This window comes from Staurois parvus, unplaced genomic scaffold (assembly GCF_062004578.1).
Source record: "Staurois parvus isolate SC_StPar_1 unplaced genomic scaffold, SC_StPar_1.0 ptg000291l, whole genome shotgun sequence".
NCBI lineage: Eukaryota > Metazoa > Chordata > Amphibia > Anura > Ranidae > Staurois > Staurois parvus.
The window spans coordinates 4,045,155-4,060,665 of record NW_028318087.1 but is presented as its reverse complement, the minus strand read 5'-3'; the positions used below and the strand labels follow the sequence as shown (position 1 = coordinate 4,060,665).

The following is a 15,511-nucleotide window of genomic DNA, read 5'->3' as shown; positions in this document are numbered from 1 at the left end:
ACTGATGTGAATGTACAATATATATGGAACGTGATGCGTAAATTGACGGCACTATTTAAGTACCTGAAATAAATAAATAATAAACAGCAGCAGCTTGTAGAGTTGTCCTGAGAAGTTATGAAACCTGTGAACAGACAGTACAATAGACCCGATCCAGCATAATAATGGAGGCTGCCATTCCTCCAGCTGCTCCTGAAAATGCTTGTTGCCTGACCCAGAACAAACAGTAGGTCAGAGCGAACTTGGATCTCTTTATCTGCATACTGTCACCCACCCTCCTCACCTTCAGGCGCACCCTGAAAACCCTCCTCTTCAGGGAAGCCTACCCCAACCTCACCTAACACCTGACCTCACCTAACAACCTCCTCCACTCCTCCCACCACTCCATCCCCCACAGCCATCTCCTCCTGTATCACCTTGCCCTCCTTCCTAGACTGTAAGCTCGAAAGAGCAGAGCCCTTGAACCCCTCCATGTATTGTTTTGTTACTGTCTTGTCTTATGTTCTGTCCCTCTTGCTACTGTACAGCGCTGAGCAAACCCTTTGGCGCCATATAAATACTGTATAATAATAATAATACTTGGTTTTGGGGTCTGAAACTCACAGTGCTAAATGCACCAGCATAGCAGCTAGAAAACCTGGATTTTTAGTCAGCAGTAGCAACCTTCAAATTCCCCACGTTGCAGATTTCCTTTCAGTTTCCTTTCAAATGGCCCTGTCCTCAAATGTATTTTTCATATTATGTAATCATTCTCTTGCAGAGATCACATTGCTCAATCTGACAGTGTGCTTATTTGCGCAGAACAGTCTTTGTTCATGCATCATTCAGAGTCTGCTTTCATATCCTGATCCAGAAATCCTACAAATACCGGTGGCTGTGACATTTTTGGATGTGTTCACAAGTGTCTGACACAGATCAGCCCCTGCTGCAGCCTCTCCCCTTATGACCTGCTACAATAAAATGCCCATTCTGATCACTGGTGGTAGAGAAGTGCTTCTCTGCCTGTAGCAATTGCTGACATTGGTGGAGCCTAGGCAAAGTCACAGAACTAAAGCTCAAGGATGGGTTTTTAATGATAAAAGGTAGAAGTTGTTTGTTAAAAAATAAATTGCTGCTTATTGTGATATGTCAATGTTGTTTTCATGAACATGTATAAAGTCACTGGAACACTTTGCAGTGGACTTATTAAAGGCAAGAGAAGTTGCACTCGTTTTCCCTGGATCTTGGTGAAGCTCTGCTGATTTCCATCATCCAGTCATGTGCATGCAAAAATGGTTGTTGTTTTCTTTGTTTTGTTTTGCTTTCCATGCACCTGATTGGATATTGTCTAGAAAGTGAAGCTTCACTAAGCCCTGGGGAAAATGAGTGCAACTGCACTTGCAAAGTGCGCAGTCTATTTGCTTTTAGCAAATCAACTCCTTTGCCTTTGACCTGCAGTTAGCTGTAAAATACTGATATGGGGCATAATATACTGATGCCGTGATTGGCCTATATCCAGTCTGGCCCTGTCACATGACTCTCAGATGATTGGTGAAGACTGGTGCCTCTTCCTTCACATTTGATCATTGCATTGACCTAAAAGTCATTGGCTGTGTATTCCTAGTGTGTAGTATTTCAGCGGATATGATTGCACTGACTCTAGAAGCTGTGGGCTCAATGGCTACCCATGGGCACCTGTATTATGGCACGTTTTCCTCCCTGTACTTGGAGTATAGTGTGGCCAGGCAATGTGCCGCTGGCCTCATTTGCATGTTCTTTCCCCAGACTATGTGGTGACTGAGTGTGGTCTGTGTCACCATGTAGTGAATGGCAGGTAGCATGTCCAATACAGGCACAGTCAGTGGTATCCCAAGTTCAGGGAGGAGTGTGTGAACAAGGAGGAGGGCTTGTCATTTCTGTAGAAGACACAATTTTGTTCATGCATTTTGCTGCTGATCCTGTGTGCAGTAGGCTGTGCTTGCCTCAGTGGCTTGGCTCTGAGCCACTCGCCCCATAGTGGCCTGTGCTGGTGAAAGGGTTAAAGGATAGTGCCTAGCCCCTCCCCTCCGTGTAAGTTTTGTAATGTGAGCTGCTGCTTGGGTTTTTTTTTTTCCTTCCTCCCTTTCTCTCCCACTACACCCCCCTCCTCCTCCTCCTCCTCTGTCTCTCCTCTCTGCCTTCTGGCAAATGACTGAGGCTGCCTGAGTGTGAATGTGTGTATGTGTGCATGTGTGTGTGTGTGTGTGTGGATGGTGAATGTGTGTGTGTAACAGCAAACAGCAAAGCTCTCTAGACACAGAGTGTGGAAAGGAAAGGCTTGAAAATTCCTGCCGCATGGTGCTGAGGTGAGACAAAACCCTGTTCAGATCCGTCTTCCTTCTCCTGGCCGGCTGATGGCTTGGGGAGCCGGTGTGTGACTGCAGTGCTGCACTGGGGGGGACTACATTGTGTCTGCCTGGGCATGTGTGAAGTTAGGAGGCTTAACCTGATTCTTCTCATTGTCTCTGGAGGCTGGAAACACACACAGCCAGTTGGCTGCTACACACTGAGCCATTAGCAGGGAGCCCATCTGTTATTGGTTTTGCCTGGAAATCTGGAGACAAGCAATTAATAATTGATGAGTGTTGTGCAGTAGCTGGACAGGCAGAAGAGAGAGAGGAAGGGAGCAGGGTGTCCTTAGAGGGGAGGGCGAGAGGCAGCATGGTGGTGGCTACTGCCCGGCTTGTGCTGCTCAAATGAAACATTTGAGTCTGCCTGGCTTTTGTTCGGTGTTGCCTGGAAGTGCTTTGAGACATATGTGGTCCCCCTCTGCCACAGAAGAAACAGAGGGGAGCACAGGAGGAGCGGAGGGCTAGGGGGAGGTAGGAGCCGCAGGACTGGTTGGAATAAACTTGTGGGTAAGTGGCTTTCTTCTAGGGCTGTGAGGTGGAGAGGACTTTTCTATCTGTTGTGTATTGACTCTATGGCTTTTGAAGCAGTGTTATTGTGGGTGGAGAGATACAGTGCATGGTGTCATGATGCTATGGTAAGGGGTTTGGAAAGGCGGTCCCATCATCCTCAGCAGGAAAGACACTGCAGCACCTAGCAGGCCTCTGTGGTCATCAAGGTGGTCATTACGGAGAGAAGTGGTGCGATTTAATATCACTACACTCATACATGGCTCTTACATGTTCTTTTGCCACCCTCCCATCACAAGCATCATTCCAGAAAATGAAAACAATAAACCGTGGCATTTATGGCAATACTGACTATCCCTATGAATGATGGGACTGCTCACCCGCACTTGGCATTTACAGAGATATATTGTCAGACTTTTTCAAATGTTGCTTTTCTTTTAACACCATTTAAGACAATACAGTGCTGCTTTGTATGTCTTGGGTCCATTTGTAAAGTTTACAAAGCTTTGGCATTGGTTTACCTCTGTTTTCTTCTACCTTGCAGTTACTACAACTGTCACTGGTATTTATGGAGCTAACAGAATTGGGGAGATTTTGTACGTTGTGACATATTTAGGGGTTTGAGTTACTTTTTGCTACTTTTACCTTTTGAAATGCTGACAAGAGCTTCTGCATCTTCCTGGGAATAGTGTGTGATCTTCTGTGTGCCGGGGAATAGGAATTGGGAAGATAAATGGTTTTCCATTGACGTACAAGGCCTGGCTCCTATTGGCAGAGAGTCTGTATCCGGATGCTGCAGTTGCATGTAGTGACAATTCATGGATATCACTGGAAAGAAGTACCACCTTCTGGGATGCAGCTTCCTGGATCTCAGCATTGAGAGATACCGGGCTTTGCTCTGTCAAATGATTAGTTTTGTAAATGTTTAGAACAGATATTTTATTTATGGTTTTGCAAAGTGTGTTTGGTCAGCTTTGAAAACAGAAAGTTTTCTGAAAATAATAGTGTTAAATGGAGAACACAGTTGAATCACCTTTTCATTCATGTTTTTGTGTTATATGCACATATTACTATCGTTACTTATAGCCGATCGGTACTTTGACTAGATTTCATTTGGTTATCAAATAGGATGGCTGCACATGGTACAATGTAACAAGATACTGTATACAATGTGCATCATACCATTTTTTTCATCCTCCCAAAGATCACACCATGTTTTTGTAACTTGCTATTAGGAGTTAGTATAGAAGGCCTTGTTTAAAGGAAGCCTGTGCTTAGAAAATAGGGCTGCCTCTGCTAATCTCTTCTGAAAATGCAAGTTCCCTGGTTGTAATGCAGACCATCTGACTTAAGTACTTTTAAGAACAAGTATGATGGCCTGGAGTTCTGGTTCATTCTTTTTGTTATGTAATCATGTTTCAGTTCAGTGACGCAAGACACAGCCAGACAACATGCATTCTTAGAAGAAGAGACAAGTGGTGGTAGCTTGCCCAGTATTTCTTTCAGTAGAGGTTTCCTTAAGGCCTCATGCACACATGACATATAACCATCTCTCCCAGATGCTTTTCCTCCTGGCAGTAGTGTTTTGGCAAAAAAAAACTCTTACCGCTTGTAAACACATGTATCACGTTTAGGCGCGTCAAGCTCTTGGGTGTTAATTAATTTCAATGTCCAGAATAAATGATTATTCTAGCCAATGAAATGAGTTCAAGTGCCAAATGCACTTAGCGTTAATACATGTTTCCGTCAAGCGTTTTTTCTGCCAAAACACTGCTGCTGTTGGACGCCTGACAGACGCCCCAACAGCAGTGTTATAAAATGTACAGTGTGCATGAGGCCTTTTATTTGACAGTTCGTCACATGGGTAGTCTCCTCTTTTACCCATGATTGGTAATACTGGTGATGTTGCAAATGCTTCAGTATAGCGCTAAAGTTTATAACAGTCACAGAGAATTAGTTGATTAATTAAATAGTCTCATGCAGTTAAAGTACATAAAGGCCCCTGTATGGCAGTCTAAACAAGTACCAACTCCAGTTACTATGTTATGTACAAGCCTCATAAAGTAAAACAAGAACTTTCTTTACCTACCCTGACTGATCCAAAACCACCTTTGTGTCTCACACGCTCCCCCTCCCAGACACTACAGCTTACCATGGGAGGGATGGATCAACAGTGACAATGCTGATTACCATGACCACTGCAGCATTTTTTCCATTTCAATGTAGTGCACACAGGCACGGCCTACATGGGAGTAGAAACTCTACTCTGATTGTTGCCATTCCATCACAGGGAGCTGCAATAGGTGGACTACACTGGTAGGATCAACTGGTGTTTGTAAGACTTTGCAATGGTACTAATGCTGATTCTATATTGACTGAGATTCAGCTAGTCCAGCTGGGACCGTACAAATGTCACTTAGTGCGTGGGCTGCTCTGCTTGACAGAAGTCAAATCAGCAACATGGGACATGCTCAAAAATGTTCCACCTGAGTGTCACTTTCAGATTACAATGTCTTGCTTGGGGAGGGAGGATTTCTCCATCCACCTCATTGCCTGGAAGTGCTTTTGAGACATATGTGGTCCCCATCTGCCACAAAAAAAAACAGAGGAGAGTACAGGAGGAGCAGAGGGCTGGGGGGAGGTAGGAGCTGCAGGACTTGGAATAAACTTGTGGGTAAGTTTGTACTTGTTTAGATGATCATACAGGATTCTTTATGTACTTTAACTGCATGAGACTATTTAATAAACGAATTCTCTGGGACATGCTCAAAAATGCTTCACCTGAGTGTCACTTTCAGAATACAATGTCCTGCTTGGGGAGGGGATTCCTCCATCCACCTTGTTTGTGTGGGTGAAAGAATAGTTTTTTCTCTTTTGGTCAGCCAGTATGGCCAGCTTTGGACAAAACTGTACGTGCAGATGTACTCACAGGTAAACTGGTAGTAAACATTGTTGAAAAATCGCTGAAAGTATATTTATGACCCTATCGGTCTCTTCTGTTAAAAATGCTTCTTCTTGCCTATCAGCCAGCATGTGCACTGAACCGCTCATGCGCATCTTGGTGAACATTTACGGCCTGATCTGTGCCACTGTGATGTGATTCCTGTGCGCATGCGCGGGAGTCAGATTATAATAGCCAGGCCATTCAGGCATCCGAAGGCACCAAACCCGGAAGGAAGACCGATGTAAGATGGAAGTGCCGGGGAATGGCCGGATCAATCGAAGTAAGTCTGCCATAATGTGCTAATATTCTGTGCATACTAGCACATTATGGCACAACCCACCTGAGGGCACATAAAAAAAAAATAAATGATAGCGGACTTGACTACCGCTTTAAATGAGAAGTAGGGCCAAAGCTCTTTTTGCCATACTTTTCCTGTGGGTCACAGGAGTGCACTTCATTCTGCACTCCTGTCACCTAGAATCAGTCAACAGCGGGCTAAAGTCTGATGTCACTCAGCTGGTCCAACAACTGAAGTTCTTTTGGCTGTACTTCTCCTGTGGATCACAGGATCACAGTTTGCTCTGCACTTCTGTGACCCATTTTCAGCTGACAGACTGAAGCCCAGTGTCGACTGATGTCTCTCAGCCAGTCCAAGCTGGGGAAAAATCCCAACTTTAAAATCGGGATCCACCCCAGAGTCTGGAGCGGCACCTGGCTCAGCCCCTCAGGGAGCAGCTGAACGCCTGAACCAGCCGCTCCTTCCCCCTTCACAGCTCAGCGCTCCAGTGAGCGATGGGGGGACCAAGCAGACAGCGGTGACTGTGAGAACTCAGCGATCATGTGATCACTGAGTTCTCACACTTAGAGCCAGCGGGGTACAGATGCAGCATCGTAGTGATGCTGCATCCACCTAGGTAAATATAACTGGAGGAAAAAATTTAAAACCTTCTCTTTTAATGTTGGGATCCACCTAGATGCCTGACCAGTAGCTGGCTCAGCCTCTCAGCAGGCTGTGAAAAGCCTGAGCCATCCACTCGTGCCCACTGCACAGCCTAGCACTCCAGTGAGCACTGGGGGCATAGTGCACAGAGCGGTGACTGTCAGTCACCGCTCTGTGCTTACAGTGCAACCAAGAACTGAGCGATCAGCGGTCTTTGATCGCTCAGTTCTCAGGCTTAGAGGTGGCGGGGGACAGATGCAGCAGTGGACCGATGCAGCATCCACCTAGGTGAGTGTGTAAGTTTATTCATTTCAAATCCCACACTTCACTTTTAAATGTATATTTTTAATGGGAGGCTATTATTTTACTTTAATTGTTTAATAACTTTAATAAATTAATATTCTGTCCAGTGGAATCCATAAACGCTCAAACAGCTGGACGCACCTAAACGCTTTTGCAAAATGTGGCTTTAGGTGCGCTTTTTTTTTTTTAAACAGCTTTTCTCCTGTTAAGGGAAAAGGTATTCGGGGGAGCTGATTAAATGCCCAGTGTGCGTGAGGCCTTAGTGCTTTCTCATGTAGAAAGTACAGATACATTTTACATGAAATGGAACAATTAAAGCACTCCAGCCTTAAAACCGTCTCCCCCTCCCAAAACCTATGCTGCCTAACTTGTGTAAAAAAAATATATATATATATATATTTTCCTAATTTGAGGCCAGTCTGGTCAGGTCATGTGATCCCCTGTGTCAGCAGGCAGCAGCTGCAAGGGAGAGGAGGGAGTATCAACAATGGCTGGGACATGGGAGCCTTTGGGTGACATCTCCATTCTCAGGAATTCCCAGCTGTTGAGTGCTCTCCCCTGCTAGCCACCGCTGGCTGACACAAGGGATCATGTGACTGAACCACAGTGGGCTGAGAATAGGTAAGTTTAAATATCTTAAGGGAAGAGATCTCAGTAGTGAGCCCCGTTGTTGGTGATTCTTAGTGAACAAAACTATATTTAGGAGAACACTTTAATGTTGCAATTTTTTCCACGATAGAAAATTAATTTGCAGCTGGTATTTTTATTTGGAGGGGGGGGGGGGGTTCAGGTACTTAATGTGATAGACATATCTCCTGCCCATGATTTCCTGGCAGACATCTGCTCATCTATGGCTCCTTGTACATGAGTGACCTGGACCCAAAGGTATTAAAGAGCAAGCTGTCTTGCTATAGCAAATATGCAGACCTGAACTTATGACATTATTGGCTGTATGTGTGTTGTGGGCTAGTCACCAGTGACTGCAAACATTTTAAAAACAAAGCCAGAGCCTGAGAGCCAGGAAACCAGCATTTTCTGCAATGGCAGCCGGCACACTTTTATCTTGATAGGTCCCCTTTGCAATTACTAAGAATAGTGTGTTTTGAAAATACAAATTGTCTTCATTGTATATATTTGACAAATATGTTTTGGTATACTTCTTTACTTATTAAATCCAATAGTAAGTGTAGAATTACAGGAGAGGCCGTTTTCAGTGCAGCGCAGTTCTAGGTGTGTTGGTGCTACCTTGCTTGGGAAGGGCCCCTCAGTGCTACTTGACTGAGTCACATCTGTCATAGGTACACAGCTTGTCCCTGTTGAGCCCAAACGATCCACTTCAGATAAACACATGTAGGATAAGTAAAATGACAGCTCAGTTTCAGATGATTAAAGTATATATAAACCCAATGAGCTTTTATTTTAGTCTGCTAAATATACCAATGAAACAGTTTTGCTATATCTGTTTTGAGTTCAAACACATACCAGTCGGTCTTGCCAATAGTCTTGTGGGCCGACAAGTTCCTGTGCTGTCTGCCTATTCTGAGTGTTTTCAGTGACATTGTTTGGGACTAACCTAGAAGACTGGAGAATCCCATCCCTCTGTTATGGAGCAAAGGAGAGAGGCATGGTTCTCTAGTCCTATCCTGTTTCTGCTGTCTTTGTACAGAAGGGTGAGACTGCATTGATTATTAGCGCAGGTCAAAGCATATAGTGTGAATGAATGTTATCACTGTTTAATCAGTCACAATAATGCAGACCACACTCAAAAAGCTGATCTCTTTACCCCTCATTTTACCAATGGAAGTATCCTCATCTTGTGTTACTCAGCTAGAATAGGCCTTTGTGTGCACTAGTATTGAGTGAGCCAGTTGTGTGTCTGTGTGTGTGATAGATTTTATTAATAAGAAGCATATCCTCCAGGGCTCTTGTTCACATTTTGCTTTTGGGTCCAGAAAAGTTTAGCGAGGCCCCTGCCAAACTAATCAGGGATAGTAAAACATCAGCCAGTCTGTAAGAAGGCTGTGATCCAAATATTCACATTTTCTTTCTTCAACACCTACTGAAAAGGGTAATGCTGATTTTGTGCCATTTTTCCATTCACATGGCCAACGATTAATGTCTGGCTTTTTTCTAATTCTTTTTTTTTTTCTGGCATTGGATGTAGCTCTTCTTGTCGGAGATATACATGATGGTGTACTCTGCACCTTCACGGTATGATATATATGTCCACCTTTCAGAAGCTGTACTTTAAGGCCTCATACACACGGGACATCTGAAAAAGCCCCTTTGAACACCAGAACTGCTGGCAGGAAAATGCAGCATAAAAAATGTGCTAAAAGCTTTAAGCATGTAGAGCTTAAATGTATCCTACTGGGCAGAATATTTATTCTGGAATGCATTAATGATAAAATGCTGGACACGTCTAGCGTTTATGCACATTTAGATGTGTTTAGGTGCATGTGTGCATTTTTTTCTGTTCAGATCTCCTCTCAAGAATGCAACTTTGGTGTGTTTATTTTTTTTGTTTTGTTTATTTTTTTTACGTATAAATGCTTACGTGCGCGTGGACACACAGACCTGTATAGGGGTTCTTTTATAGGCTGAAACAAATGCTCAACGTCTGTATAAGCGGCATTTTCTTTAAGATCCTAATCATAGGCATAAGGCCTAAAAATGAATGGGGTGTCTTAAGTTTCTCACCTGTGGCTGATCTACAGGACTTGCAGTCTCATAGGTAGCGTGTAGTCACTTATTTTGTTGTAGATATGGCAGTAATCATAAACTGTAGGTGAAAGCTCAAAACTTTTCTTGTCAGATTCCCGTACTATTGTGGCCCCTTTTTAGGAACCTAAATAGAAAAGCGTTTGTCCATTTGTCTTCAGTGATAATACTGTATAGAGAATTTGGCTTCCACTTCGCTTGAGTTAGAATCCAGACAGTTTGGATCTTTCACAGACAAAGTTTCCAGCTCTTACTGCTGGCTCCAGCATTTTGCTCTGTCACCTTGCTGGCATTATGATGTCATTAACCCTTTTTTTGTCTTTCCGTTTGATAGGTAGTGGAGACCTTACTTGTCAGTGTGTTAAGACATCTTCAAAAGTAAAATGTCTTAATGTTGGCATTTTTCACTGTATCTTTTTCAGGGTAATTCAGACAGCCAAAGTGTGAAAAATCTTTTAGTAGGGTTTAAAAATGGGGGGGGGGGGGGGGGGTTTCTCTTCCCTGCCCCCACCAGCTATCTGCCCTTACACTGGTCAGTTCCTGCTGTTCTGTGTTTTCCCACTGTGATGAGATTATTGTCTCTTAGAAATTGGCCTCTTTTAAAGTGACCCCACTGAATAGAGGCTGTCTGCAGTTCTTTCTACTGCCTTACAAATTGGCATATCAATGGGCCAGGTGGCGTAACCCGTTCATCTCCATGATTTTGGTTTTGCCTCAAGGCATTATTGGAATTTGTAGGTTAATTTGTTGAGCTTCCCTGCAAATCATTGTATCTGTTTACTTTGTTCAATATCTAGTGTTTCTACATATTTGTCAATGAAAAAATCCTTTTCTTAAGAGTTTTATTTATTTCAGATACTAGTATATCACTGTCAATTTACGCAGTGCTTTACATATAGTGTAAATTCACAGCACTCCTCTCATGGAGCGTACAATCTAAGGTCACCAACACTTGCTCACAGGAACAAACGTTCCATCAGGCAAGAAATGAGGACACATCTACAACAGGTACAAAGACAACAATAAAAAGCTGACAGGAGTTCTAGCCCTCTCCTACGCTACTAAAAAATATTTCTTATTTCTGTCTTTCTGTGTTGCTGTTGGAGATTTTAACCTTACGTCTTGTCTGGTGTAACCGTTGTCACTGAAACAGACCATGACTACAGTAAACTGTGCCCCAGTTTGCAGTAAAAACCAGACAGAGATTCTAAGCCCTCCCCACTCCTTCCAACAGAAATAAAATATTTTGCCTGGACACATACTTTCATTTTTCCTGATGCTTTAGCATTGATTGTACTTCATTTACCCTCAAGGTGCAGAGTGTATCGTACAGGAAGCTGCCCAGTCTGTAGATGAGTACAAATAAAAAATTGTGTCAGCGTTTTCCAACAACTGCAAAAGATGGATAATGGTCCGTGGATTCTAGGATTAACTTCTAGCAGACTGGGCATAAACTGACACACTGTTGGGTAATCAAAAGTTTAATGCAGAATGTCAAGGGGGCTGAAAGTTCACAAGTGGCTACACGTTCTACTAAACCAATTTACATCTTTTGTGTTGTATATATTAGTATGTATCTGAAGTTGATCACAGACAGTCAGATTTGAAACTGCTAGATTAGTGACATCTGTGTGAGGCTGTATTCAAATTTTACATAAACCTGTAGATCCTTATGCTGCATGGTTACATTTACTGGGATTTTTGAACCAGACTAGACAGCGATTTAATTAAAATCTATACAGTTATCATAAAAATCTGAAATGTGTTGATGACTGCTCCTGGTTGTGAAATCAGTCTTGCATACTAGTGTCTGTGGTCACATTTAGTTTCTCAAAGCTAGCCATACACTTAGATTTCTTTCATTCATCTACACTAAACCGTACAGATGGAGAAATCCCCTCTGAAAACTTTTTATTCTGAAAGTCTCCTCTCTTGGCTGGTGGAATATCCCAACACTGCCTACATCTGATTGCATGCAGGCACTGTCTGGTCGACAATATTCTATCCAGCTTTTTGAACGAAAATCAATTGTTAAATCAACAGGGACAGCCATGACTCAAGTTTCAGCCAATTCAGCATGAATCATCTGAAATTCAAGCTGTGTATGGCAGCCTTTAGAAGACCATGAGCATTGATGTTCTGAGAGCCTAAAATGGATTGCCAAGGTTGGTATTGTCGGCTGTGTTTGCATTGCCCAACTGACCTCAAGCTTCTCTGTTTTTGTTGTCGATTTTTTTAAACTTGCTGGCTCAGCTTGACAATTCAAGCATGTTTACACTGTGAAGGCATGTTATGGCTATGGATGGCTCTTTCTTTGCATATATATGTGCACTTCTGGATCACCAAAGTACACCCAAGAGTGTATGTTTAGCCTAGTTTACGCAGGCTTTAGCATGTAAACACTAGACTGAAGAGCACCATGTACAGCAAGCAGTTGCAAAGCTTTGAACTGCTCTCTTGAAGCTCCTAAAGCACCCTGCAGCTCTAGTCCAGTAATGTGTCAAAAGGCTGGTCAAAGCTTTGTAAAAATGAACACCTATTTCCACCAAAGCATTTGAAAAAAAAAACAAAAAAAACAACACATGCACCATATATTTTCGTGGGGGTGCACTGCAGTTTGACATGCATTTTGTTTGTTTTTTTTCTTGTGATCCCATTGGAATTCTTGGAGGATCCTCTGTAATGATAACATACAAAAAAGATGTTGTCAACATTTTGCAAAAGTTCATTGGCTAAATAGTTAGCACTTCCGTCTGGCAGTACTAGGGTCGCTGGTTCGAATCCCAACCATGGCACCACTTGCCTGGAGTTTGCATGTTCTCCCTTTGCCTGCGTGGGTTTCCTCCCACACTCCAAAGACATGCTGGTAGGTTAATTGGCTCCTGTCTAAATTGGCCCTAATATGTGTATGTATGAATGTAAGTTAGGGACTTTATATTGTACACCCCTTGAGGGTTAGGGACTGATGTGAATGTACAATATGTATGTAAAGCACTGCGTAAATTGACGGCGCTATATAAGTACCTGTAATAAATAATAGACCAAGGGAAGCAAAAAAAATAAGTACCGTATTTTCCGGCGTATAAGGCGACTGGGTGTATAAGACGACCCCCTAATTTTCCAGTTAAAACATAGGTTTTGAGCTATACTTGCCGTATAAGACTACCCCCCCCCCCCCTTCCGAGGCAACACCATTTAAAAACATCAGATTTTTTACTTGAAATGGTTATGACTTACCGGTACTTAAAATCCTTAAATATCCTCATGTTCATCCTCTGACATCATAAGTTCATGAATGACATCTTGTGATACATTTGTAAGACAGTCATCATATGGATCAAATTCCAAATCAGATGATTACATCTGGATGTTCGGTAATACGGTAGCTTCGGCTACATACAGTATATATACAGCCCGCTGGATGTGCAGTAATGTACATACAGTATACCGCGCTGCGCCAAGCTGGCTCAAAACAAATGTCCCTATGACAGATTAATCTGTCAGCCCGCTGGATGTGTGGTATATACAGTATACTGAGCCAAGCTGTTTCAAAATGTACCGGTACATCCCTACGGTAATCAGACCGCTGGATGTGTGTGTGTACAGTAGCTGAGGCTACATACAGTATACACTGGGCCAATCACGGCGAGCGATGTATTCTACTAATGAATACAAAGCCTGCTCGGATTGGCTGAGGTTGTGACATCATCAGCCCACCTCTCTGACTCAGTAGAATACATCGCTCGCCGTGATTGGCCCAGTGTATACTGTATGTAGCCGCAGCTATCGTACATACACGCATCCAGTGGGCTGATTACAGTAGGGAGGTACTGGTACGTTTTGAAACCGCTTGGCTCAGCACAGTATACTGTATATAACGCACATCCAGCGGGCTGACAGATTAATCTGTCATAGGGACATTTTGTTTTGAGCCAGCTTGGCTCAGCACGGTATACTGTATGTACAGTATTACCACACATCCAGCCAGCTTGACCCAAACAAACTCAAGGTTCACATTTTATACCCTGCGTATAACACGGCCCCCAATTTTTGGGGTATATTTTTAAGTATAAAAAGTAGTCTTATACGCCAGAAAATACTGTAAATTTTAATGGCTTAGATAGTATTTGACTGTTTAATTTATTATTGAAAGCATTTTGTTATATTTGTTTGATGGGTGCAAAAAAAGAATCCTTTTGACCTTGTCAGTAAATCGGAGCTGTCCTGTGTGTCCTCTCTACACTTCCTGTGTGTTCTCAAAGAGCTCTCTTAGCGTTTGGCAAGCATTTGTTTTTTAACGCTCGGCAAACGCCGCATGCGCGGTTTAGCGGCAGTTGCTAGGCGTTTGCCGAGCGTTAAAAACGCCTCACAAACGCCTATAATGAAGTTTAAATGGTGTTACCGCTCCGCAAACGCTGGCCGGGCGTTTGCGGAGCGGCACCATAGACTAGAATAGGAGGCTTCAACGCCTCCTGACTCGACCAGAGGCGTCCGTTTTGCCGCGACGCTAACGCTCCCTTTAGAACAGCACCATGTGCTGCTATGTGCAGAATTGTCTGAGGCATTTGGGAAGCGGTAAAAACGCTTCCCAAATGCCTCTCTGCCGCCTGCACACAAGGCTAGTGTGAACGTAGCCTTAGTTCTTTTCTTGGACTACAAAATGATTTTCTTTTATGTTGAAGAGATCTGAAGATTGGGAGTATTTGGGTAGTTTAGCAGAGCACCTTGGATAGGGGGTGACACTGTGTGTTCGTAGGAGCCAAATGCAATTCAGGCACACCAACAGTTTTTCTGTACTTTCAGGGTCTTTAAAGAGATAACACATGGGAAAATGTGCATGTGATGCAGAGATGTTTTATTTATTTATTACCTGTTCACAGGTGCCAGAAGTTGGTTGACTCCATGCAACACAGATGTACAGCAGTTCTCAGAAACAATGCTTATACAACTAAATATTAAGTGATTCAAAGGAAAGCAAAATCTTCAAACATTTTTCAGTTTATATAGTGAATGTTTGAGTTTGTAAAGACTACAAACACTACTATTTTTTTGAACAGTCTAATATTCACTTTTCTTCAATTTTTTTTTAGAGGAACAACACAAATTTGATATATTTTTCTTCATGTTTTGATTTGGAATAGAATGTGTAGTGTTCCCAATGCATTTGTGTGCATGGAGATAAAAGCCATTAGAAGGATTTTGAGCTTTATTCACTTTTTTCAACACACTGCTATTATTTTGAACACAACTGTGTGTGTGTGTGTGTGTGTGTATATGTATGTATATGTATGTGGGTGTGTGTGTATATATATATATATATATATACACACACACACACACACACACACACACACACACACACACACACACAGTTAGGTCCAAATATATTTGGACACAGGAGGCACAATTTTAGTTTTTTCAGGTATTTACCAGAACATATTCAAGCTATAGTTATATGATCCCAACCATGGCACCACCTGCCTGGAGTTTGCATGTTCTCCGTCTGCTTGCATGGGTTTCTTCCGGGTACTCCGGTTTCCTCCCACACTCCAAAGACATGCTGGTAGGTTAATTGGCTCCTGTCTAAATTGTCCCTAGCATTTGTATGTAATAATGTAAGTTAGGAACCTTAGATTGTACACCCCTTGAGGGCTAGGGACTAATGTGAGTCTATATAAGCACCTTAAATAAAATATAATGGATATGGGCTGGAATCTATTGCTGTGA

General features: G+C 42.8%; 1 protein-coding gene across 15 annotated transcripts in view; it reads left to right on the top strand.

Annotated features, from left to right (window-relative positions):
• Nucleotides 1–15,511, top strand: part of ZMIZ1 (zinc finger MIZ-type containing 1) — a 470,001-nt gene that overhangs the window by 357,821 nt on the left and 96,669 nt on the right. The window contains exon 1 of one of the 15 annotated variants that reach the window (XM_089682529.1): nt 2,156–2,324. The exons of 13 other annotated variants lie outside the window; for them this stretch is intronic. The gene's annotated coding sequence lies outside the window, so the exon portion shown is untranslated. Of the gene's footprint in view, nt 1–2,155; nt 2,325–2,744; nt 2,877–15,511 lie in introns of those variants that run through there. One more of the 15 variants, XM_089682536.1, reaches the window with a different exon arrangement.